At 47.8% G+C, this 24,833-nt stretch overlaps 1 protein-coding gene and 7 non-coding genes across 9 annotated transcripts in view; all 8 read right to left on the bottom strand.

Annotated features, from left to right (window-relative positions):
• The window catches only part of LOC124804930 (mediator of RNA polymerase II transcription subunit 25), a 314,698-nt gene that overhangs the window by 243,332 nt on the left and 46,533 nt on the right, over positions 1–24,833 (bottom strand). For both annotated transcript variants that reach the window (XM_047265308.1, XM_047265306.1), the window contains exon 2: positions 9,449–9,534. The gene's annotated coding sequence lies outside the window, so the exon portion shown is untranslated. The remainder of the gene's footprint in view (positions 1–9,448; positions 9,535–24,833) is intronic.
• Trnat-cgu lies at positions 2,112–2,186 on the bottom strand. Its single transcript has one exon. It is a non-coding gene; the product is annotated as a tRNA-Thr (tRNA).
• Trnat-cgu lies at positions 3,617–3,691 on the bottom strand. The gene has a single exon. It is a non-coding gene; the product is annotated as a tRNA-Thr (tRNA).
• Trnat-cgu lies at positions 3,918–3,992 on the bottom strand. Its single transcript has one exon. It is a non-coding gene; the product is annotated as a tRNA-Thr (tRNA).
• Trnat-cgu lies at positions 4,219–4,293 on the bottom strand. The gene has a single exon. It is a non-coding gene; the product is annotated as a tRNA-Thr (tRNA).
• Positions 4,821–4,895, bottom strand: Trnat-cgu. Its single transcript has one exon. It is a non-coding gene; the product is annotated as a tRNA-Thr (tRNA).
• On the bottom strand, positions 5,122–5,196 carry Trnat-cgu. The gene has a single exon. It is a non-coding gene; the product is annotated as a tRNA-Thr (tRNA).
• On the bottom strand, positions 5,724–5,798 carry Trnat-cgu. The gene has a single exon. It is a non-coding gene; the product is annotated as a tRNA-Thr (tRNA).

A 24,833-nucleotide genomic window follows, 5' to 3' on the forward strand; every position in this document is an offset into this window, starting at 1 on the left:
CTGTGTGCCGGACCGAGACTCGAACTCGGGACCTTTGCCTTACGCAGGCAAGTGCTCTACCAACTGAGCTACCCAAGCACGACTCACGCCACATCCTCACAGCTTTACTTCTGCCAGTACCTCGTCTCCTACTTTCCAAACTTCACAGAAGCTCTCCTGCGAACCTTGCAGAACTAGCACTCCTGAAAGAAAGGATACTGCGGAGACATGGCTTAGCCACAGCCTGCGGGATATTTCCAGAATGAGATTTTCACTCTGCAGCGGAGTGTGCGCTGATATGAAACTTCCTGGTAGATTAAAACTGTGTGCCGGACCGAGACTCGAACTCGGGACCTTTGCCTTACGCAGGCAAGTGCTCTACCAACTGAGCTACCCAAGCACGACTCACGCCACATCCTCACAGCTTTACTTCTGCCAGTACTTCGTCTCCTACTTTCCAAACTTCACAGAAGCTCTCCTGCGAACCTTGCAGAACTAGCACTCCTGAAAGAAAGGATACTGCGGAGACATGGCTTAGCCACAGCCTGCGGGATATTTCCAGAATGAGATTTTCACTCTGCAGCGGAGTGTGCGCTGATATGAAACTTCCTGGTAGATTAAAACTGTGTGCCGGACCGAGACTCGAACTCGGGACCTTTGCCTTACGCAGGCAAGTGCTCTACCAACTGAGCTACCCAAGCACGACTCACGCCACATCCTCACATCTTTACTTCTGCCAGTACCTCGTCTCCTACTTTCCAAACTTCACAGAAGCTCTCCTGCGAACCTTGCAGAACTAGCACTCCTGAAAGAAAGAATACTGCGGAGACATGGCTTAGCCACAGCCTGCGGGATATTTCCAGAATGAGATTTTCACTCTGCAGCGGAGTGTGCGCTGATATGAAGCTTCCTGGTAGATTAAAACTGTGTGCCGGACCGAGACTCGAACTCGGGACCTTTGCCTTACGCAGGCAAGTGCTCTACCAACTGAGCTACCCAAGCACGACTCACGCCACATCCTCACAGCTTTACTTCTGCCAGTACCTCGTCTCCTACTTTCCAAACTTCACAGAAGCTCTCCTGCGAACCTTGCAGAACTAGCACTCCTGAAAGAAAGGATACTGCGGAGACATGGCTTAGCCACAGCCTGCGGGATATTTCCAGAATGAGATTTTCACTCTGCAGCGGAGTGTGCGCTGATATGAAACTTCCTGGTAGATTAAAACTGTGTGCCGGACCGAGACTCCAACTCGGGACCTTTGCCTTACGCAGGCAAGTGCTCTACCAACTGAGCTACCCAAGCACGACTCACGCCACATCCTCACAGCTTTACTTCTGCCAGTACCTCGTCTCCTACTTTCCAAACTTCACAGAAGCTCTCCTGCGAACCTTGCAGAACTAGCACTCCTGAAAGAAAGGATACTGCGGAGACATGGCTTAGCCACAGCCTGCGGGATATTTCCAGAATGAGATTTTCACTCTGCAGCGGAGTGTGCGCTGATATGAAACTTCCTGGTAGATTAAAACTGTGTGCCGGACCGAGACTCGAACTCGGGACCTTTCCCTTACGCGGGCAAGTGCTCTACCAACTGAGCTACCCAAGCACGACTCACGCCACATCCTCACAGCTTTACTTCTGCCAGTACCTCGTCTCCTACTTTCCAAACTTCACAGAAGCTCTCCTGCGAACCTTGCAGAACTAGCACTCCTGAAAGAAAGGATACTGCGGAGACATGGCTTAGCCACAGCCTGCGGGATATTTCCAGAATGAGATTTTCACTCTGCAGCGGAGTGTGCGCTGATATGAAACTTCCTGGTAGATTAAAACTGTGTGCCGGACCGAGACTCGAACTCGGGACCTTTGCCTTACGCAGGCAAGTGCTCTACCAACTGAGCTACCCAAGCACGACTCACGCCACATCCTCACAGCTTTACTTCTGCCAGTACCTCGTCTCCTACTTTCCAAACTTCACAGAAGCTCTCCTGCGAACCTTGCAGAACTAGCACTCCTGAAAGAAAGGATACTGCGGAGACATGGCTTAGCCACAGCCTGCGGGATATTTCCAGAATGAGATTTTCACTCTGCAGCGGAGTGTGCGCTGATATGAAACTTCCTGGTAGATTAAAACTGTGTGCCGGACCGAGACTCGAACTCGGGACCTTTGCCTTACGCGGGCAAGTGCTCTACCAACTGAGCTACCCAAGCACGACTCACGCCACATCCTCACAGCTTTACTTCTGCCAGTACCTCGTCTCCTACTTTCCAAACTTCACAGAAGCTCTCCTGCGAACCTTGCAGAACTAGCACTCCTGAAAGAAAGGATACTGCGGAGACATGGCTTAGCCACAGCCTGCGGGATATTTCCAGAATGAGATTTTCACTCTGCAGCGGAGTGTGCGCTGATATGAAACTTCCTGGTAGATTAAAACTGTGTGCCGGACCGAGACTCGAACTCGGGACCTTTGCCTTACGCAGGCAAGTGCTCTACCAACTGAGCTACCCAAGCACGACTCACGCCACATCCTCACAGCTTTACTTCTGCCAGTACCTCGTCTCCTACTTTCCAAACTTCACAGAAGCTCTCCTGCGAACCTTGCAGAACTAGCACTCCTGAAAGAAAGGATACTGCGGAGACATGGCTTAGCCACAGCCTGCGGGATATTTCCAGAATGAGATTTTCACTCTGCAGCGGAGTGTGCGCTGATATGAAACTTCCTGGTAGATTAAAACTGTGTGCCGGACCGAGACTCGAACTCGGGACCTTTGCCTTACGCAGGCAAGTGCTCTACCAACTGAGCTACCCAAGCACGACTCACGCCACATCCTCACAGCTTTACTTCTGCCAGTACCTCGTCTCCTACTTTCCAAACTTCACAGAAGCTCTCCTGCGAACCTTGCAGAACTAGCACTCCTGAAAGAAAGGATACTGCGGAGACATGGCTTAGCCACAGCCTGCGGGATATTTCCAGAATGAGATTTTCACTCTGCAGCGGAGTGTGCGCTGATATGAAACTTCCTGGTAGATTAAAACTGTGTGCCGGACCGAGACTCGAACTCGGGACCTTTGCCTTACGCAGGCAAGTGCTCTACCAACTGAGCTACCCAAGCACGACTCACGCCACATCCTCACAGCTTTACTTCTGCCAGTACCTCGTCTCCTACTTTCCAAACTTCACAGAAGCTCTCCTGCGAACCTTGCAGAACTAGCACTCCTGAAAGAAAGGATACTGCGGAGACATGGCTTAGCCACAGCCTGCGGGATATTTCCAGAATGAGATTTTCACTCTGCAGCGGAGTGTGCGCTGATATGAAACTTCCTGGTAGATTAAAACTGTGTGCCGGACCGAGACTCGAACTCGGGACCTTTCCCTTACGCGGGCAAGTGCTCTACCAACTGAGCTACCCAAGCACGACTCACGCCCCATCCTCACAGCTTTACTTCTGCCAGTACCTCGTCTCCTACTTTCCAAACTTCACAGAAGCTCTCCTGCGAACCTTGCAGAACTAGCACTCCTGAAAGAAAGGATACTGCGGAGACATGGCTTAGCCACAGCCTGCGGGATATTTCCAGAATGAGATTTTCACTCTGCAGCGGAGTGTGCGCTGATATGAAACTTCCTGGTAGATTAAAACTGTGTGCCGGACCGAGACTCGAACTCGGGACCTTTGCCTTACGCGGGCAAGTGCTCTACCAACTGAGCTACCCAAGCACGACTCACGCCACATCCTCACAGCTTTACTTCTGCCAGTACCTCGTCTCCTACTTTCCAAACTTCACAGAAGCTCTCCTGCGAACCTTGCAGAACTAGCACTCCTGAAAGAAAGGATACTGCGGAGACATGGCTTAGCCACAGCCTGCGGGATATTTCCAGAATGAGATTTTCACTCTGCAGCGGAGTGTGCGCTGATATGAAACTTCCTGGTAGATTAAAACTGTGTGCCGGACCGAGACTCGAACTCGGGACCTTTGCCTTACGCGGGCAAGTGCTCTACCAACTGAGCTACCCAAGCACGACTCACGCCACATCCTCACAGCTTTACTTCTGCCAGTACCTCGTCTCCTACTTTCCAAACTTCACAGAAGCTCTCCTGCGAACCTTGCAGAACTAGCACTCCTGAAGGAAAGGATACTGCGGAGACATGGCTTAGCCACAGCCTGCGGGATATTTCCAGAATGAGATTTTCACTCTGCAGCGGAGTGTGCGCTGATATGAAACTTCCTGGTAGATTAAAACTGTGTGCCGGACCGAGACTCGAACTCGGGACCTTTGCCTTACGCGGGCAAGTGCTCTACCAACTGAGCTACCCAAGCACGACTCACGCCACATCCTCACAGCTTTACTTCTGCCAGTACCTCGTCTCCTACTTTCCAAACTTCACAGAAGCTCTCCTGCGAACCTTGCAGAACTAGCACTCCTGAAAGAAAGGATACTGCGGAGACATGGCTTAGCCACAGCCTGCGGGATATTTCCAGAATGAGATTTTCACTCTGCAGCGGAGTGTGCGCTGATATGAAACTTCCTGGTAGATTAAAACTGTGTGCCGGACCGAGACTCGAACTCGTGACCTTTGCCTTACGCAGGCAAGTGCTCTACCAACTGAGCTACCCAAGCACGACTCACGCCACATCCTCACAGCTTTACTTCTGCCAGTACCTCGTCTCCTACTTTCCAAACTTCACAGAAGCTCTCCTGCGAACCTTGCAGAACTAGCACTCCTGAAAGAAAGGATACTGCGGAGACATGGCTTAGCCACAGCCTGCGGGATATTTCCAGAATGAGATTTTCACTCTGCAGCGGAGTGTGCGCTGATATGAAACTTCCTGGTAGATTAAAACTGTGTGCCGGACCGAGACTCGAACTCGGGACCTTTGCCTTACGCGGGCAAGTGCTCTACCAACTGAGCTACCCAAGCACGACTCACGCCCCATCCTCACAGCTTTACTTCTGCCAGTACCTTGTCTCCTACTTTCCAAACTTCACAGAAGCTCTCCTGCGAACCTTGCAGAACTAGCACTCCTGAAAGAAAGGATACTGCGGAGACATGGCTTAGCCACAGCCTGCGGGATATTTCCAGAATGAGATTTTCACTCTGCAGCGGAGTGTGCGCTGATATGAAACTTCCTGGTAGATTAAAACTGTGTGCCGGACCGAGACTCGAACTCGGGACCTTTGCCTTACGCGGGCAAGTGCTCTACCAACTGAGCTACCCAAGCACGACTCACGCCACATCCTCACAGCTTTACTTCTGCCAGTACCTCGTCTCCTACTTTCCAAACTTCACAGAAGCTCTCCTGCGAACCTTGCAGAACTAGCACTCCTGAAAGAAAGGATACTGCGGAGACATGGCTTAGCCACAGCCTGCGGGATATTTCCAGAATGAGATTTTCACTCTGCAGCGGAGTGTGCGCTGATATGAAACTTCCTGGTAGATTAAAACTGTGTGCCGGACCGAGACTCGAACTCGGGACCTTTGCCTTACGCAGGCAAGTGCTCTACCAACTGAGCTACCCAAGCACGACTCACGCCACATCCTCACAGCTTTACTTCTGCCAGTACCTCGTCTCCTACTTTCCAAACTTCACAGAAGCTCTCCTGCGAACCTTGCAGAACTAGCACTCCTGAAGGAAAGGATACTGCGGAGACATGGCTTAGCCACAGCCTGCGGGATATTTCCAGAATGAGATTTTCACTCTGCAGCGGAGTGTGCGCTGATATGAAACTTCCTGGTAGATTAAAACTGTGTGCCGGACCGAGACTCGAACTCGGGACCTTTGCCTTACGCGGGCAAGTGCTCTACCAACTGAGCTACCCAAGCACGACTCACGCCACATCCTCACAGCTTTACTTCTGCCAGTACCTCGTCTCCTACTTTCCAAACTTCACAGAAGCTCTCCTGCGAACCTTGCAGAACTAGCACTCCTGAAAGAAAGGATACTGCGGAGACATGGCTTAGCCACAGCCTGCGGGATATTTCCAGAATGAGATTTTCACTCTGCAGCGGAGTGTGCGCTGATATGAAACTTCCTGGTAGATTAAAACTGTGTGCCGGACCGAGACTCGAACTCGGGACCTTTGCCTTACGCAGGCAAGTGCTCTACCAACTGAGCTACCCAAGCACGACTCACGCCACATCCTCACAGCTTTACTTCTGCCAGTACCTCGTCTCCTACTTTCCAAACTTCACAGAAGCTCTCCTGCGAACCTTGCAGAACTAGCACTCCTGAAAGAAAGGATACTGCGGAGACATGGCTTAGCCACAGCCTGCGGGATATTTCCAGAATGAGATTTTCACTCTGCAGCGGAGTGTGCGCTGATATGAAACTTCCTGGTAGATTAAAACTGTGTGCCGGACCGAGACTCGAACTCGGGACCTTTGCCTTATGCGGGCAAGTGCTCTACCAACTGAGCTACCCAAGCACGACTCACGCCACATCCTCACAGCTTTACTTCTGCCAGTACCTCGTCTCCTACTTTCCAAACTTCACAGAAGCTCTCCTGCGAACCTTGCAGAACTAGCACTCCTGAAAGAAAGGATACTGCGGAGACATGGCTTAGCCACAGCCTGCGGGATATTTCCAGAATGAGATTTTCACTCTGCAGCGGAGTGTGCGCTGATATGAAACTTCCTGGTAGATTAAAACTGTGTGCCGGACCGAGACTCGAACTCGGGACCTTTGCCTTACGCGGGCAAGTGCTCTACCAACTGAGCTACCCAAGTACGACTCACGCCCCATCCTCACAGCAAGTAGGAGACAAGGTACTGGCAGACGTGAAGCTGTACCTTAAACGTAAGGTTAAGCACTATAGTTCGGCCAGATCTAGATGTAGAGTTTTCAGCGAACTTTAAAGGCAATTTTACTGCTGTCAGCAAACTTTAAACTGCATATTCCGATGATGTTCTTGTTCATTTGAAGAGCGGTCTATAAAAAAAAAATACTAAGTGCCACTTGGGGCCGTTTTCGAAAACTTAGTTTTAACAGGCGCTCTCCGTGCTGGCAAAGCCCGCTCTTGGTATCTTTGTTCTTCTGTTGCGTTATCCAAAACAGCTCAGGATAGTAGAGGAGGGTTCGCGCCTGCCACCATTTTAAAGAACACTCGCGCCTACCAAATAGCTTTTCTTCCATGTATTGCCTCTTTGAAATTATACTGGTGCCAGGTGATGTCGCAGAGCTTGGCGTTGCCTTCGCATTAAATTCTTTCCAAATTGAGTCCTCTTCGAAAAAACGAATGGGCGACTCTATTTAAGTCGTGTCCTTGAATGAATGCTTTTTTCCTAACTAAGTTTTTAACGAACTTTTGGAGTATTCTTAACCAGATTCGTCTTTAAAAGCAATCCTCTTAAATCTTGGATCTAATAGGGCCGCTTTCGAAAGGACTGGATGTCTAGAATAGTTTTTAAATCGGTTATTAAATACCGTAATTAACTTAAGCAGAAAGTTCTTTGCTATTTCCGCACTTAATATATAAACTGTCAAATATCCTCGCCATACTATCGGTGGCTGCTAGCACCTTTGAAATAGTCACTTGCGTTTGCTAGGACATGTCTTCTACAGGGTGAAAAGTATTTAAAGCGACAAACTCTGGGAGGTTGTAGGGGACATCAAAACAAATATTTTTCCTTAATGTCATTTTTTCCTATGAGGAGTATTTAAACCGATAGAGGAAGATTTCTCTGGCGGCAAATTAATTAAACCAATATTTTTCCATTTTTATGACCAAGAGACAACACACTAACACAACCCAATTTCAATTACAGTAGATTTTCAAAAATGCCTCCATTGACACACAAACAAAGGTTACACCGTCGGACCATGTTCTGTCTGACACGGGCAAAAACCCCAGGAGTATCCTGAATTTTTCCTGCTGCTGCTACCATCCGGGCAACCAGATCCTCTTCTGATGCAACAGGAGTTGCGTAAACAAGGTTACGCATCTCTCCCAACACAAAAAAGTCCAGAGGGGACATATTTGGGGATCGAGCAGGCCATGGCACAGGACCACCTCTGCCAATCCACGTTTCTGGGAACCGTCGGTCCTGGAATCGACGCACACGACGACTGAAATGTGCCGGGGCCCCATCATTTTGGAACCACATGTATTGTCTTGCAGGGAGCGGGACGTCTTCCATCAATTCTGGCAATGCTCTGTCGAGAAAATTGTAATAGTGCCTGCCATTTAATGACCTAGGTAGCAGATACGGCCCAATTAAACGGTCCCCAACAACACCGACCCACACATTAACGAAGAACAGCACTTGATGAGCGCTAGTAACTGTGGCATGTGGGTTATCCTCACTCCAAACATGCGAATTGTGCATGTTGAAGACTCCATCACGCCCGAACGTTGATTCGTCGGTAAACAACACAGAGGGTGGAAAAGTAGGATACATTTCACACTGCGAAAACTGTGCTCTGGGTGGATAATCAACTGGTTCCAGGTTGTGGACACGCTGTAAGTGAAATGGGCGTTACAACTGCTCTCGAAGGACTCTTCTTACATTCGTTCGATTCGTCCCCATGTTACGTGTAATTGCACGAGTGCTGTTTGAAGGATCCCGCTCCACATGCTGCAAGGCAGCTTCCTCAAATTGCAGTGTTCTTAAAGTGCGACTGCGTCCCTGTCCAGGTAATCTGCTAAATGACTCACGCAGATGTTGGTACACAGCAGCAAAGGTCGTATGATGCGGGATACGGCGATTAGGATATTGTTGTTGATAAACCCGCTGTGCAGCTCGTTCATTGTGGTGCGCTACGTAGTACGCACCAACCATATCAGTGAACTCACTCCGGGTCTATCGCTCCATTAGTAAACAGAGACAATGCACTACTACACTGGTGGACAGCAGTTGCCTACAACTGAAGAGCGAAATACGCCCTCTAACAACTGAAAAGCGAAATACGCCCTCTAACAACTGAAGAGCGTAATACGGCCTCCACTGGTTTAATTAATCCCCATAGGAAAAAATGACATTAGGGAAAAATATTTGTTTCGATGACCCCTACAACCGCCCCGAGCTTGTCGGTTTAAATACTTTTCACCCTGTATAAACTGTTTGCAAGGCTTTAAAGTTTTAACAACTGCTGTTACAGTTTGCCATTCAGTTTCAAGGAGAAGTCCAAGAGCTGCTTCAAGTGGTTCTTGTAGCAAAGAGACCCTTTCCATCACATCTAGTGTACTGTTCCATCTAGTGGCAACGTCCGTTTTCAGTTTTAGAGGCTTTTGTCCAAGACCGTTTCTACCATTAGACAGCACTACATGGCCGCCTAGGGCAGCAAAATTTTAGGGGCGCCAAATGGTGGAAGAAATTAATTTAAAATCAAACAGTGAAAAAATTGAGCAAATGAGGAGAAAAAATGGAAAAGAGAAAAAAATTAAAAAACTGATTTGTTTTCAAAAAGCATACAGAACAATTACTTAATAAGTCATTACTTACTTTGACGAAAGTAAACACACTTCCTCTACCTACCTCAAATGCAAAGCAGCTACTACTGTGTACGAAACGGAAACCGCTCAGATACTGCGCCAACGGGGCAGCTAACAGAAGTTGTAGAACTGTCAACAGAAAATGCAAACAAGGCCTCTTTTATTTATTTAAGCGCAAGGAAGTGGATGCTGACATAGATGAGATTTACTCCTCATTCTAAAAATACCCAATCAAAGCTCTGAAGCCAGCATCTTCAGTCACAGAAAACGGTTAATTACCATATTAAAAACTAACTCAGTAACATTTTTTCTCTTTCAACACTTAATTGTTTTTTGATGACTGTGGCAGGTGTGGTTGTTGTTTAGGCTGAGGTTTTAATGAAGGAACTTTAGATCTTGATGAAGACGGAACTGGCTTTTCAGAAGAAAATTCTCAGACTTTTTGCGATCTGGTGGGCTCTAGCAGATCTGGTGAAACTGCAACTATGTTGTCATATGATCAGATCTGTTTAATTTGATATAAAACCACCTTTTACGGAATATAAGGTATGGCAAAGATCACTGATAACTTCGGTAAAAAAGAAGTTCCATAGTTTACTTCTTTTCTACTCCATTGTAACTTGCGCTGAAAAGAGCAATACAGAACCGTTAAACAATCCTTCCTAGCAGATTAAAACTGTGTGCCGGACCGAGGCTCGAACTCGGGACTTTTGCCTTTCGCAGGTAAGTGCTCTACCAACTGAGCTACCCAAGCACGACTCACAACCCGTCCTCATTTTGGAAACATCCCCTAGGCTGTGGCTAAGCCATGTCTCCGGAGTATCCATACTTTCAGGAGTGCTAGTTCTGCAAGGGTCGCAGGAGAACTTCTGTTAAGTTTGGAAGGTAGGAGACGAGGTACTGGCGGAAGTAAAGCTGTGAGGACGGATCGTGAGTCGAGCTTGGGTAGCTCAGTTCGTAGAGCGCTTGAGTTCGAGTCTCGGTCCGGCACACAGTTTTAATCTGCCAGGAAGTTTCATACCAGCGCACACTGCGCTGCAGAGTGAAAATTTCATTCTGGAATCGTCCTAATTGACACAAGGGGCATAGGTCCGGAAAAGGGTTCAGAATGCTAAGTATTGTTCTCGGATTGTATCTTGGAGGCTCAGCCCGAAGTTTCGCTTATGGAATGTCAGACCTAATCGGAATACTTCGCGAAGACTGTCGCGTTTTTACCATTGCCGGCAGTACTACCGATCGTAGTTTCAGCACTACATTTTCGAACTGCGGGACTGTTGTGCTGTGTTTTGTGATATTAACAATTAAAATAATATCAACATGAATGAAAATTTATCACTTTTGGAGATGACAACTTTTATATACTTCTTTGTACAACTTTTTTCTACTAGACGTGATAAAAAAACAAATAACCATTAAACTGAAATATTTGCAGGTAAAAAATAACAAAATTCGCATGTTTGCATTAAAGACGGACCTGTAGGTTGTCGAGGGTTAATTTGCAAACACGGACCAAGAAATAAGATCTAAAATATAACAAATAACAACCATCTAAATCATAGAGCTACGCATTTAAAATTCGTCAAGAAGATATATATATAAATTACTCACCTCATAGTAAACATTAATACAATATATCTCAAATTCAAAAACAGTGTTTTGTAAATGAAACTAAATTTATACAACAAACTTTGTACAGCACAAACCATATTCTCTAAGTAGCAACTACTGCGCTGATGCAGTGTGCGATTTGCAGGGGGGGATGGGGGGAGATTTCCCCCCCCCCCCCCCTCTGCATCAGACCATCCCTCCACTGGCTTCAGTTTATGCACCCCAACCCGGGATGTTTATTACCCACTCACTGGAGTAAAACTCATATAATTTTAAATTTGTGGAGCCGAACACTGAAAGTTTTTTTAATACAGTCTTACTATTAATACTATTAATATGTTTGATTATTAATTTTGAAAAAGTGTTATGTAGTAGTTAAGCATTTCAAAACATTTAGAACTAAAGTATCATTCTCATGTTGTCATTGTTGCTTTCGTCTAAGGTGCGTCATCCGTTTACTTGCGAGCTTGCGAGGGAAGTAGTGTGGCAGTCATACCGCAGAGTTGGGTGATCTGGGGGCTGAAATTCCCACCCCGGGCCCTGACAAGGGTTGTGACAGGCCCGGTACCTGTGCGAACATTTACCGTTAAGCCACCTTTTGGCAACGGTATGGCGCGGACTAACGCGCCTGGGACGAAAGCACACATTACTAAATAACGCACCATCGTGTGCTTCTAGTTCCTAGGATACTATTTCGTGGACCTTCTTTAAATACTCTTCTCTTCCACCATCGTTTTCTTTTCCTTTGGTTTTCATTTCCGTTGTTAGCTGCATGTGCAAGTACCAAGTAGGCCGCCGCTGCGATACTTTATCATCCTTTATAAATGCAAGACCTACGCAGGTGTGGCACAAATTCTGTTGCTTTCGTATAAATTAACCTGCCGCATGCAACATACGACGCAAGATGTTGCCTGTTGTAGCATGCTACAAGGCGACGCACGCCACAGTGTTGTAAGACGTCGATCCAGCGTAAACGAGGCTTTAGAGCCAGGTCTGTATTGTATGGTGGATGTGATGTGTTGCGTATGAAACTAAAACCTGCGATCAGATCCAAACGTCGTGGAAAACTGTGAAGAGGTGTCATCCTGCAGCAAGATAACACTCGCCCACATTCTTCCAAGCGGACAGCCGACGCAATAAAGGAGTTGAGATTCGAGGTGCTGGAATATCCACCATACAGTACAGACCTGGATCCAAGTGATTTTCACATGTTTGGACCCTTAACGGAAGCACTACAGGGAATAATATTTGAAAGTGATGAAGACGTCATTGCTGCGGTGCAAAATTGGTTACAGATGCAACCGAAAAACGTATTTTCTGATGAAATAAAAAAAAAAACTCTTAAAACGTCGGGAAAACTGCATTGAAGTCCAGGGAGGTTACGTAGAAAACTGAAACATGCGTTATTTTTCTATCATCAGAATAAGTACAGTTTTTCACAAATGTGCCTTTACTTTTTGAATTCCCGTCGTATACCTGTATGTAGATGATTTTGTAAATAAGCTTTACCTATAGTGTACTTTTAAAGATATAACAAGGGATGGCTTTTCTGATAGTGCATATGCGTGAATAGTGAGTTTCGGCATTAACATCTATTTATAACTGTTTATCCATGGGTAACGCCACGGTCCAAGCTAGTAACATATGTAATTATACTAACCCCCTAAGACATCCCCCCCCCCCCCCCCCCACTGGTAAAAGCACAAATCGCACACTGCGCCGATGCGAGCGCATCCTTAAATCTTCCGAAAACAGCCGAGCACAACCGAGCGGGCCGAGCCGAATGGTAACGAGATCCATCCGGGCTGCCGAACTGAATGACGTAATACATTTCGTTCTCTTACGATTCGTACCGCATTCGCCATTGCCTCTTTTGCAATATACGCATGCCTCGTATTGGATTCAGTTGCAGAGGTCGTATCGATAGATGCGAGTAACGAAATAACATTTATAACGATTCGGTACTTTGATTCAGCCGAAGTAGTTGTTACTCAGTACCGAATACATACGGTTTGCTACAGTTCTAGTCGGCAGTCCGTAGACGACTGCCAAATGAAGCCCCTTTTACGCGATAGACTTTCTTGTCTCAATTGACTACTTCAGAGAAGTGACTCCTACTGCAGCGTCCCTTGCATTTTATTTCTGTACTGAGTCTTGTCATTTTCGTTTACACGTCAGCGCCAAAATTGCGTGTGTTGTGAGAACTGTCTGCTGAGAATTTTGGGACCTCAACGGTGAAAGTGAGGTTCTGAGAGACTATCCTTTTACGCAAAAATAGGAATATAATAGCAAAATATTGGATCAAGCAATGATAATAGAGTTTATCAATGTCCAGAGCAGAATTCATAGTGGAAATTCCTGTCAGAGGTCGTGTTATAAATTCTTAGTCGTGAGAATTTAAAGAATAAGAAAAGTGTCATCCAAAGATTTAAGAACAAACCGGCATACATTTATATGCTGGAGAAAGTATATACCTGCAAAGTGCAGACAGACGAAACAATACCCAGAAAGCAGTAGAAAGCGTCTTTTCATCCCATCCTTTATAGCATGTTTTCTTGCTAAACGACAAATAACACCTAAATTATTTTTCTTTCAAATAACTCTGATATTTTCACAACTGAAACAACTTTCGTTAAAGCACTTTATCTATTTACGTTCTTTTTACTGCATAGTGTGGGCTCTTTCCCTGTGATACGTAAATACCTCTTCGGTTTCAAATATTTCGTCTATCTTGTAAAAGAGCAGTATTAGGGAAAAATATCAGGACCTTGTGTAACTTTTCAATATGTTAAGAAAACTAAGCACACAGCATAATAAAGGTTCAGGAGACACGAAAGCACAAAACCGATTTCTATAATAGGAGCGATTTTAGCAGATGTCGCCAGAGTCCCTTGTTTCTACGCATACGCAGTATGCAGAATACTCGGAAATTTAGAACTCTCTACTCGGCACGATCTCATAGACACACTTGTTCGTGGTGGGCTGCTGATTTACTCAGAGGCACAACAGGTGCACGCACTTTCAGAAGTCGATTTTGACCAGAAAGTCGCTCATGTAAACGGGCTTAACGCACAGTCTGATTACATTGCAACAGATGGCTCCCCCATTCCCCGCCACTACTAACAGCTGCCTGCGCTATCTTCAGTCACACGCGAATGTAGATGGCGTGCAGTCTAAGTTCACGTCTGCCCCGATAGCTCAGTGGTCAGTCCGGCTTTCGCCGCCGTGCAGTGCGGACGTGTTGTTATTTCCGCCTGCGGAGCGCGCGCGCTCGCTGTTGTTTACATTTCAGCGGCCGTCACTTACGTGTCGCTTACGTGCACTAGAATCATGGCCAACCGTTTTCGAAAATCAACTTTACGTTTCAACTTCTGCAACGACTACGCACGACCAAAGGCCTTGGAAGTGGAACGCTTCCTACGCGACGTTGCTAAGATCCCAGCTTCTGACATCTTGGGCATCCATTTGTCCATATTAAGCAGTACTGTGTACGTCAAAGTCGTCAATGACGCGGTATGTGAAAGAATACTTCGTGACACCAACCATGGATTACGCTTTTGCCACGCCGACGGCAATGTCGGAGCGGTCACTGTCGACCATGCAGGCTTAGGAATGCGCACCATACGAGTTTTCGAACTCCCGTTCGAGCTTCCAGCGGAAGACGTTATCGCGACTTTCCGCCCCTATGGCACTGTACACGGCCACACTGCCGAACGCTGGGCGCAATTCCAAACGTACCCTGTTCTTAACGGTGTACGGCAGATCACCATCGACCTCCATCGCCACGTGCCATCTTACCTACAAATTAGCGGGTGCCGCGCGGTTGTCATATACGACGGCCAACCCAAGACCTGTTCCGGGTGCGGCAAAGAAGGCCACCTCAGATCTGAGTGTCTTCAGCGACGAATCACCCAATTGCCAGCCGCTACCGTGGCACCTCCGGCTCCGACTACGGTTTTACCGATCACCTACGCATCGGCGCTCTGTTCTCCTCCCACCGGCCGCCGCCCATCGGACCATGCACCGGTGACCCTTCCAGCTGCTACGGATACCGCTGGGGCCGACGCGTCGCGCTCAAAGCCTGACGCTACTCCGGCGCCACTACCAACAGCGACGACTTCCGACACCCACCCGCCTGAACATATGGAAGCCCCTTCATTTGACGTTCCCGCGACGGCCTTCCTCTCAGAGCGACGCGACTCCCTCCCGTCTTCCGACACGGAGGGACGAACCCGCAAACAACGTTCACCTAAGAGGCGCAAGAGGAGGCGCCGTACGGTCTCGGAACGAGACGGATCACCACCCCCCGATACTCCAGAGGCCGTCCGACCCGACGAGGCCTCGGAGAACCTACACGACGATACGAATGACGGCAACATGACGCCGACTGTGGATACGTCGATGCCTACTCTACTGGCTCGCTCAGGTGCTCCTGAACCAATGGACTCCACAGATGCGACTGCCGCCGAGACGTCTTCTGCCCCTACGACCGAAGTGGAACGTACGACCATCACAACGACAACGCCTTCAATGGTGTGGAGTGAGGACGTCGATGAGGAGCCGGACCACACGCTGGGGACAGAGTTACCCCAGACGGAAGCATCGTTACGCCGCTGATAATGCCGTCAGGTGGCGTACGGCACGACTCACCGTTGCCTCGTCCCTCTTCATCCTCCGCCGGTGGAGTTCCCCTCCACGGCGGGTTACAGCTCCAAACCTACCGAATAGCGACGATCAACACTAACACCATTAGCTCACCCGTGAAACTTCAACTGCTGCGAGAGATGATATGGGCGTCGGACGTCGATATCGCACTACTACAGGAAGTACACCTGGCCACACTACCAGACGTCGCGGGATATAACACTTATCCTTCTCCTGGTGACCACCTGGGACGCGGCGTAGCCATCTACGCCAGAGAAGGCATTCCAGTGGCCGATATCACATACCTTCCATCTGCCAGAGGCATGGCCGTCACCGTCATGGGGACGCGTATCATCAACATTTACGCTCCGTCAGGCTCCACCCGCAGACGCGACAGGGCCCTCTTCTATTCAGAAGAAATCGCTCCTTTGTTTCTTGGACGCTGCGACCATTACTTGCTTGGGGGTGATTTTAATTGTGTCTTGCACCCTAAAGATCAAGTGCCCCACTACAACACCTGTCAAGAACTGCGTCTTGTCGTCCGAGATCTGTTGCTCCGCGACACTTGGGAAGTTCGGCACGGCGACGCGCCTGGACATACTTACCAGACGAGTCACTCCGCGAGCCGCCTTGATAGAATTTACGTCTCTCGGGAACTCACACCTGCAGTCCAAGGTGCAGAACTTTGGCCCCTGGCCTTTTCGGACCACTGTGCCTACATCTGCAACATTCTCTTCCCCAAGCAAGTGGTCTGGCGTAGTCGTGCACCGTGGAAGCTAAACACCTCCCATCTTCATGATCCCGAATGTCTTCAACGTGTTACCGAGACATGGGCCACCTGTGAACGTCGCTTACCTAAATACTGCACGACCTTGACCTGGTAGCTAGAATGTGCCAAACCTGCCATTCGACGTACTTTGATTCAGTATGGAAAGGAAGTTGCTATGTGGCGCCGGCACACTACCGACTATTTCTACGCCGTTCTCCGCGACCTGGACGCCCAACCGCCCACCCCCGACACCCAGAGGGAACGCAGCAGGATTAAGGCGCAAATTGTAACTTTGACACGCCGTAGACTGCAGGGGGCTATGGTGCGAACCCGACGTCAAGATTCGGCGGAACAAGAACATCCGACCATGCATCATATCGCCTCCGATAGGAAACATCGACGACGACAACTCATCACCGAGATCACCACCTGTCGCGGCCAGCACGTCACTTGCCAGGCCGAAATCGTCAGTGCCTTTGTCGACCACTACCGCACAATGTACCAGGAGGAGACTACCAACAACCACGCTGAGGAGTCTGTGTTACCACACGTAACTCGCACCCTCACCAGCGACGAAGCAGACGAGCTGCTGGAGCCCATTACGCGTGACGAAATCCACGATGCAATCAAAAAAGGTGCTCTGAATAAGTCACCTGGTGTCGACGGATTGCCGATAGAATTTTATCGCGCTTTCTTCACACTAATGGCATCACGGTGGACAACGATGTTTAATGAACTGCTGACGATAGGGAACGCCGTACCGCCGTCCTTCGTCACGGGAATTATTATACCCATCCACAAGCCGACACCAGGTGTGACGACAGCACATTACCGTCCCCTGACTCTGCTTAACGCAGACTGTAAAATTTTTACACGCCTACTGGCAACGCGATGCCGCAAGATCCTGCCTAGTATTCTATCCCCGGAACAGACAACTCCGGGCGGCTCAGTTAATATACAAACGGCCACAGGAGAATGTCGCGATTTAATTGCACTGGCAGCGGCGTGCAGACTCCGCGCCGCAGTGGTTGCCATTGATTTTGACAGCGCATTCGACAAATTGCGGCATCTTTTTCTGTTCTCAGTGATGAACCGCATGGGTTTTCCACCAGCCTTTATCGACGTGATCCGGCGCCTGTACGGCACCGCCGAATCTCTGATTCAGGTTAACGGCCGTGTGGCGGGACCAGTGGCGATCCGGCGTTCCGTACGGCAAGGCTGCCCACTTTCGACCCTACTGTATGCCATAAGCCTGGAGCCACTCATCGGGAGTCTGACGAGCCACCTTTCTGGTCTCACTTTGCGACAGCACAGTTTTCGATGTCGTGCGTATGCGGACGACCTCCTCCTCTTGATCCGCTCACGGAGTGAAACACACACGGTACTTGATTTGATATCAACGTACGGCACTGCAGCGGACAGTAACATGAATGTGGCTAAATCCGCGGCGATGCCCATTGGACGCGGCCTCTCACATGAAGACTTAGCACCTCTCCCGTGTGTACAACAACTACGATATCTTGGTATCATTTTCACCTCCACCGTGCGCCGCTCCGCTGCCATCAATTTTCGGCGTGCACTCCAAACTATCCGCACGACGGTGCGACAAAATCTTCTCCGACGACTCGATTCTTTACAACGTGTCCAATACCTCAATCAACATGTGGCGGCCAGAATGGTCCACATCGCACAGGTCCTCCCGCTGCCATCAACTATTGGACGCAGCCTTCAGGCTACCCTCGGATACTTCCTTACAGCCGGTACGATCTTTAAGGTCCGCTGCGACACGCTCACCCTTCCCCCGCGAGCAGGAGGCCTCGGCCTTGTCAATGTGCGACTCCGAGCGGCGTCCTTGTACATGTCCACCATGCACAAGCAGTGGCACGGGGGCACCTCCCTTACGCGCAGCTTGCTGGAAATTCTTGTGCCCGCGACCATAACACCACCAGTACCAGTCGGACACATCAAGCACCATTTGACGCACATTTCTGATTTCATCGTCGACTTCAGTTATGCTCACACACACTTACCGACCACGCGTTCTCCTCGACCTAAAGATTTTTACACCCCTCTCCTTCGTTCCATATCCAGCAACAATATCGAACTGAGACATCCGTCCACGCGGTGGCCAACGGTTTGGCGTCACATCCACCAGCCTTTTCTTCCCTCCAACGTCAGGGCAACATGGTACCAAGTCGCAAATGAAAAATTCGCCACAAACCATCGCCTTCACGCCATCGGACTACAGGACTCTCCACTTTGTTCCATTTGCCACCTCGTGGATGACGATGTCCATCAACTGACTTGTACTGCCACCAGAGACGTCTGGAAACTTGCCCGACAGTTCGTAGCCTGTTACCTCCGCGTTCCGCCGGACTCGATTGACCCATGGACTTTTATCCATCCTGAGAATACTTATTTCCCCGCCTCCAAAAATCATGCGATTGTCTGGGTCAAGGGATGGACGATCACCTACATGTATAATGGTGGCGACAAATCACGCCTTGATTTCTGGCAGTACTTACAAACCGCCCACAGTGAAGTCGAACAGCGACCGCGCTACCGCGCCTTCTTCGCCAATTACCTACACGCGATCTTTACTTCACCCCCGCTCAGTTGGATGGTGCCACACGCCGACAGCACTCCCGCCCCCCCTGATGACATCTGAGACTCCCCGCGCTACTTTCTACATTGTAACCCACAGTGGAATAGGCGCATGGACACGCGCCTCCTTTCTTTAATGCACTACCCCAGACAACACTGGTCTTTCCCTCACTCCACTGTATATTGCTTCACACCTCTTAGATTACATCAGACCTATTATTCTTTTTTTCCCTACACCATGTTCATAAAAAAAAAAATCCTCGCCTTGTACGAGTATATTGTCTTGTGTTATTTTCGCCGGAAGGATGGCATTTCTGTTGTATTTAAGTTTGTACCAATAAAGATCTTTTTTTCCATTTACCCTTTTCCTGGTAAAAAAAATATAAATAAAAAAAATCAAAAAGCTACTTTGAGTGAGTGATTCAGGGACGGGAGGGGGGAGACATCGCGGCCAGGCCTCGGGTTTCGACCCCTGCCCGCCTTGTCTCCACCTACCCATATCTGAACACTCTTAAAAAAAAAAAAACAAGTGGTAAAAAAAAAAAGCGGTAATAGTCGCGCATTCTAAACTGATAGTCGCCTGTTCGCGCCCACCTATATGTAATTTTTTTACTACATTTCGGCCCCCGTGAAAAAAAAAAAAAAAAAAAAAAAAAAAAAAAAAAAAAAAAAAGTGGTCAGCGTGACGGATTTCAGTCCTACGGGCCCGGGTTCGATTCCGGGCTGGTTCGGGGATTTTTCTCCGCTCAGGGACTTCATCACCATTTCATCCCCATCCGGCGCGCAGGTCGCCCAATGTGGCGTCGAATGTTATACAGTTCACGCGTCACGTTCGTGTACCTGGGCCGTGTTTCTCATATTTAAATGCTGTAGTTTACTAAATCAATTTTTAGATCCTTGTCGCGGCACCAAATGTAAAGTAAGCAGTTAGTGTTGAAGCTAGCTTACTCCCTTGAGACATAATTTCACCTTTCCACTTTCTTCCACACTCTATTATGATACTGAATTGTCAACTCCAGATTTTTAATTTAAACTCAATATATTTGTTCATCACTATTCTTTAACACAGAATTAAACACCTAAGTTCCACTCTTTCCTTGTTGGAACATGATGATGATGATGATGATGATGATGATGATGAAGTGTGGAAAGTCAAAGATCATCTCCAAAGCTCTGAATTACCCATAGAGATTTTACAAAAACACAACATATTTATTATATGCGAAGATCGATACTAGGGGGAAGCTACTTGCAGTGTTTCAGTAGATGATGTATTACCCAAGTGTAGCATATGAAAATTTGCGCTGCACCAGAGCTCTAACCCGGATTTCCCGCATTTAACCATCTAGGCTATCCGTGCACACACCCTGGCCCGATCCAAACCTCCATATGTCACTGCCCGTTTCCTTAGATGCTTGTCTTACGTATTTCTCCTTTTAAACTCGCAAAATTACTTGATTACTGACCAGGAAGAACAACAATACCACAAGAAATCGAGACCATTATTATCATGGGTGAATTCCTAAGGGACCAAACTGAAGAGGTCATCGGTCCCTAGACTAACACACTACTTAAACTAACTTGCGTTAAGAACAGCAGAGACACCCATGCCCGAGGGAGGACTCGAACCTCCGACGGGAGGGGACGCGCAGTCAGTGACATGGCGCCTCTAACCGCGCGGCCATGAAATATGATTCGAAATTATTTGTTGATTGAGAATTTCATGACATCAGCAACAGAAGGTATAGATGATCATTTGATGAGGTCCCATACTCCGAGGAGTGTAGGTGACGATGCGGGAGACCCGTACCGCTGTTTTTGGCAACGTCCTAGTTGAGGTGGTATGCCATTGCCTTCCTCCGACCGTAATAGTGATGAATGATAATGATGAGGGCAACAGAACAACACCCAGTCATCACGAGGCATGAAAAATTCTTGACCCCACCGGGAATCGAACCCGGGACCCCGTGAAATATGATTCGAAATTATTTGTTGATTGAGAATTTCATGACATCAGCAACAGAAGGTATAGATGATCATTTGATGAGGTCCCATACTCCGAGGAGTGTAGGTGACGATGCGGGAGACCCGTACCGCTGTTTTTGGCAACGTCCTAGTTGAGGTGGTATGCCATTGCCTTCCTCCGACCGTAATAGTGATGAATGATAATGATGAGGGCAACAGAACAACACCCAGTCATCACGAGGCATGAAAAATTCTTGACCCCACCGGGAATCGAACCCGGGACCCCGTGAGCGGGGAGCGACAACGCTACCGCAAGACCATAGATATATTACTCATATTTCAAGAAGATCTGTGCCGGAGTGAGACTCCTACCCGGATGCGATGAACTTCGTATAGAGCGTATGAGAGGTGACCAAGTGTCAAAGCTGGTACAAGTGGCCGTAGCTTTATTCCTTCTGTATGAGCAGTAGGGGGCACTCCATAGTCGGCAAATGCAGTCTCTACTTTGGTAGACAGAACTGTCCATAAAAGCCGTGCCTTGAATGCAGAATTTATCCGATAACATTTTGCGTCTAATGTTCAAGGGCACCTCCCCTGCTTCCACTAGAAGTGCGTTGGTGGGCGTCGATCGCATGGCTCCAATACAGGTACGAACGAATCTGTATTGACAAGTATCTGGTTTGGTGGACCTTTGGCGCATTGTGGTACAGTCGACAGCCATAGTCTAGCCTAGATCGAATACTTCCCCAGTGCATGGTGAGTGAACTACTGGGGTGTGCTCCCCACCACACACGCGTTAGTGACTGAATTACATATATGCCTTCTTCACACATGGTAATAGTGGATCGGATGTGAGGCGCCCAGCTTAACCGAGAGTCAAAAATCATCCTCAGAAATCGAGCGTCAGATTTTATGTGGAAAGTGTACTTTCCACACTTAGTGTGGCCATCAATGCGAGCCGATGTCGACTTGTAAAAGGGGACGATTACTGATTTCTCAGCCGAAATCTCCAGAACATTAGTAAATAGCCACTCATCAATGTATGCAATGGTTGTGATTAACGCCATTCGGCCTGAAGATACAAAGCGGCAGTGGAGCAATGGTAGTGAATAATGCCGTTCGGCCTGGAGATACGAAGCGGCAATGGAATAAACACAGACATTGTCTGTGCACTGTAATATTTTTGTGGGGAGAGTGATTATGCGCTCTAGATCATGCGTATGCAGATATACAGGAGGGGGCTCAAAACTGAACCCTGAGGCAAGCCCTGGGAGACAAGAAAAGGTCCGATCGTGTTTCCTTTGTAACGGACGGAGATGATTCTTTGAGCGACCAGGGTACTGATGCCATAAATCATTCGTGGAGGAAACCAGCCAGTTTGTCCAAGAGAACTGATTTATGAACGTGACAGTATGCTTCATCAACGTCCAGAAAGGCAGCGACCAATGTTTGTTTCATATGAAAGGACAAAATAATATCCATTGCAAGCAAATACAGATTGTCCATAGTCCCTTTGCCTTTTCTGAAGCCGTATTGACTCCGAGGCATCAAATTACGATTTTCAAGCCACCACTCCAAACTCCTTTTAACCATTTGTTCCAGCATTTTGGCAACACACGACGATAATTAGAGGCCACATTTGGATCTTTGCCAGTTTTCAGAATTGGATTTATGACTTGTGTCTTCCTTGTTGCTAAGATGTCCTTGTGCATCCAGTACCAATTAAAAATGTATAAGAGCAAATCTTTCGCTTCTGTGGGCAGATCCGCAACCACAGAATAATGAATAAAATCAATACCAGGACAACTGTGTTCGATGATTTAACAGCTCCGTTGAGTTGTTCTTTTGAGAAACGACGAAGGAAAACATGGTGACGGTCTTCTTCAGCAGGAGACGGATGATTCAAGAATGGGGCCATGAGAGGAGCAAGTGTATCTGTAAATTCCTCTAGCCAGGTAGTGGCAGCAGGAGAGTGGGGGGGGGGGGCGGAAGACAGTCGTCTGGTTCTGAAAGCCTTTGTTTTATACCAGATGCTCGCCATACTGGTTTCATTATTGAAGAAATTTTATCCAGTTGTCCTCTTTTCTTTTCGGGAATTTGTTAGGTCGCTCATTTGCTTTTCGGACAGACAAGAAGTTGTCCTAAGTGTGATATTGACGATAGGTTTTCAAAGCAAGTCAGCAGTATTCATAGCGTTGATTAGAACTTAACTATTTCGGCTATCCATGCACGCTCCCCTTCCCAATTCAAACCTCTGTTTGACACTGCCCACTTCCTCATATCGTAGTCTTACGTTCGTCTCCCATTAAGAGAGCAAAATTTCTTGATTCCCACTCACAAGGGAACCGTACCAACTTCCCCTCATATATGTATTTCATTCATATAAACGTGGTGTGTAGGGCACGACTAGGACTTTGTAAACAAGAACACGCAACTGTCAACCGTTTTCCAGAAAATCGAGTTCGAAAATTTTAGGCATAGTTGTACAATTTGTATGGTGACAAATACGTCCGCAGCAGAGCGAGTACGTGCTTAGTTTCATCGGTGCAAAGTCTGTGGATCGAATCTCGCTGCTAGTAACACTTTTTTTTGTGAGTTATCTGCACCAGTAACCAGTGATATGATTCGATATGCGTGGTATTTCACGAAATTGTGTGACGACCAAGAACCGTTTATAAATGTAAACGTAGTTTGCTTTGCAAATGACACTTCGATAAAACCATGCCCACGCAAAAATTCAGCGTTCATTACATGTGATGTATGTTGCAATAATTACGGTTTTTCATGTTTCTACGATCAGTGTCATCGTGATTCTTGCACTGCTCTGTATGTTGCTCATTATAGGTGCCACAAATGTATATTCGATAATGTAAACAAAATACTGATTGCGTTGAAAGTTCTCGTGTATCCTTTTTTCATTTCCCATCTTCCGACAAAAGTTTACTCCTTTTTTTAGGATAACGATTGAGAAAATAATAAATGAATGATTAAATATTAAAAATTTGCATGGTCATAAAAATTATTTGGGAATGAAAAAAAGAAAGAACTGCCAACAGTGGGATTCGATTCAGGGACCTCACAGCTATGAAACTAAGCACTCCTGGAACACTGGCGGCCCAACTGCATACAGGATGTTTCAAAATTACACCGACAAATTTCGACGAGATGCAGAAGGTGTCCTGAGGAACAAAATGAGGATAGCAATCCGTGTCCGGAAACGTCATCCATGAACATTACAGGGAGTCGAAGTTATAGGCGCCGGCGTCTGTATATGCACACTGATTTGCCAGAACATTATGACCACCTGCCTAATAGCCGGTATGTCCACCTTTGAGCCGGCCGGAGTGGCCGAGCGGTTCTAGGCGCTTCAGTCTGGAACCGCGCGACCGCTACGGTCGCAGGTTCGAATCCTGCCTCGGGCATGGATGTGTGTGTCGTCCTTAGGTTAGTTGGGTTTAAGTAGTTCTAAGTTCTAGGGGCCTGATGACCTCAGAAGTTAGTGCTCAGAGCCACTTGTCCACCTTTGGCACGGATAACAGCGGCGACGCATCGTGGCATGGAAGCAATCGGGCCTTGGTTGGTCTTCGAGGTAAATGGCACACACCTGCCCACACAACTCACCCAATTCCCGTAAATTCCGGGGAGGGGGGCTGTGAGCTCTGACGCCACGTTCAGTCACATCCCAGATGTGTTCGATCAGGTTCAGATCTGGCAAGTTGGGAGGCGAATACATTAAATGGAGTTCGCCATTGTGTTCCTCGAACCACTCCATAACAATACTGGCCTGTGACATGGCCCATTATTTTGTTGAAAAATGCCACTGCCGTCGGGAAACACG

This window comes from Schistocerca piceifrons, chromosome 7 (assembly GCF_021461385.2).
Source record: "Schistocerca piceifrons isolate TAMUIC-IGC-003096 chromosome 7, iqSchPice1.1, whole genome shotgun sequence".
In the NCBI taxonomy this organism is placed as follows: Eukaryota; Metazoa; Arthropoda; class Insecta; order Orthoptera; family Acrididae; genus Schistocerca; species Schistocerca piceifrons.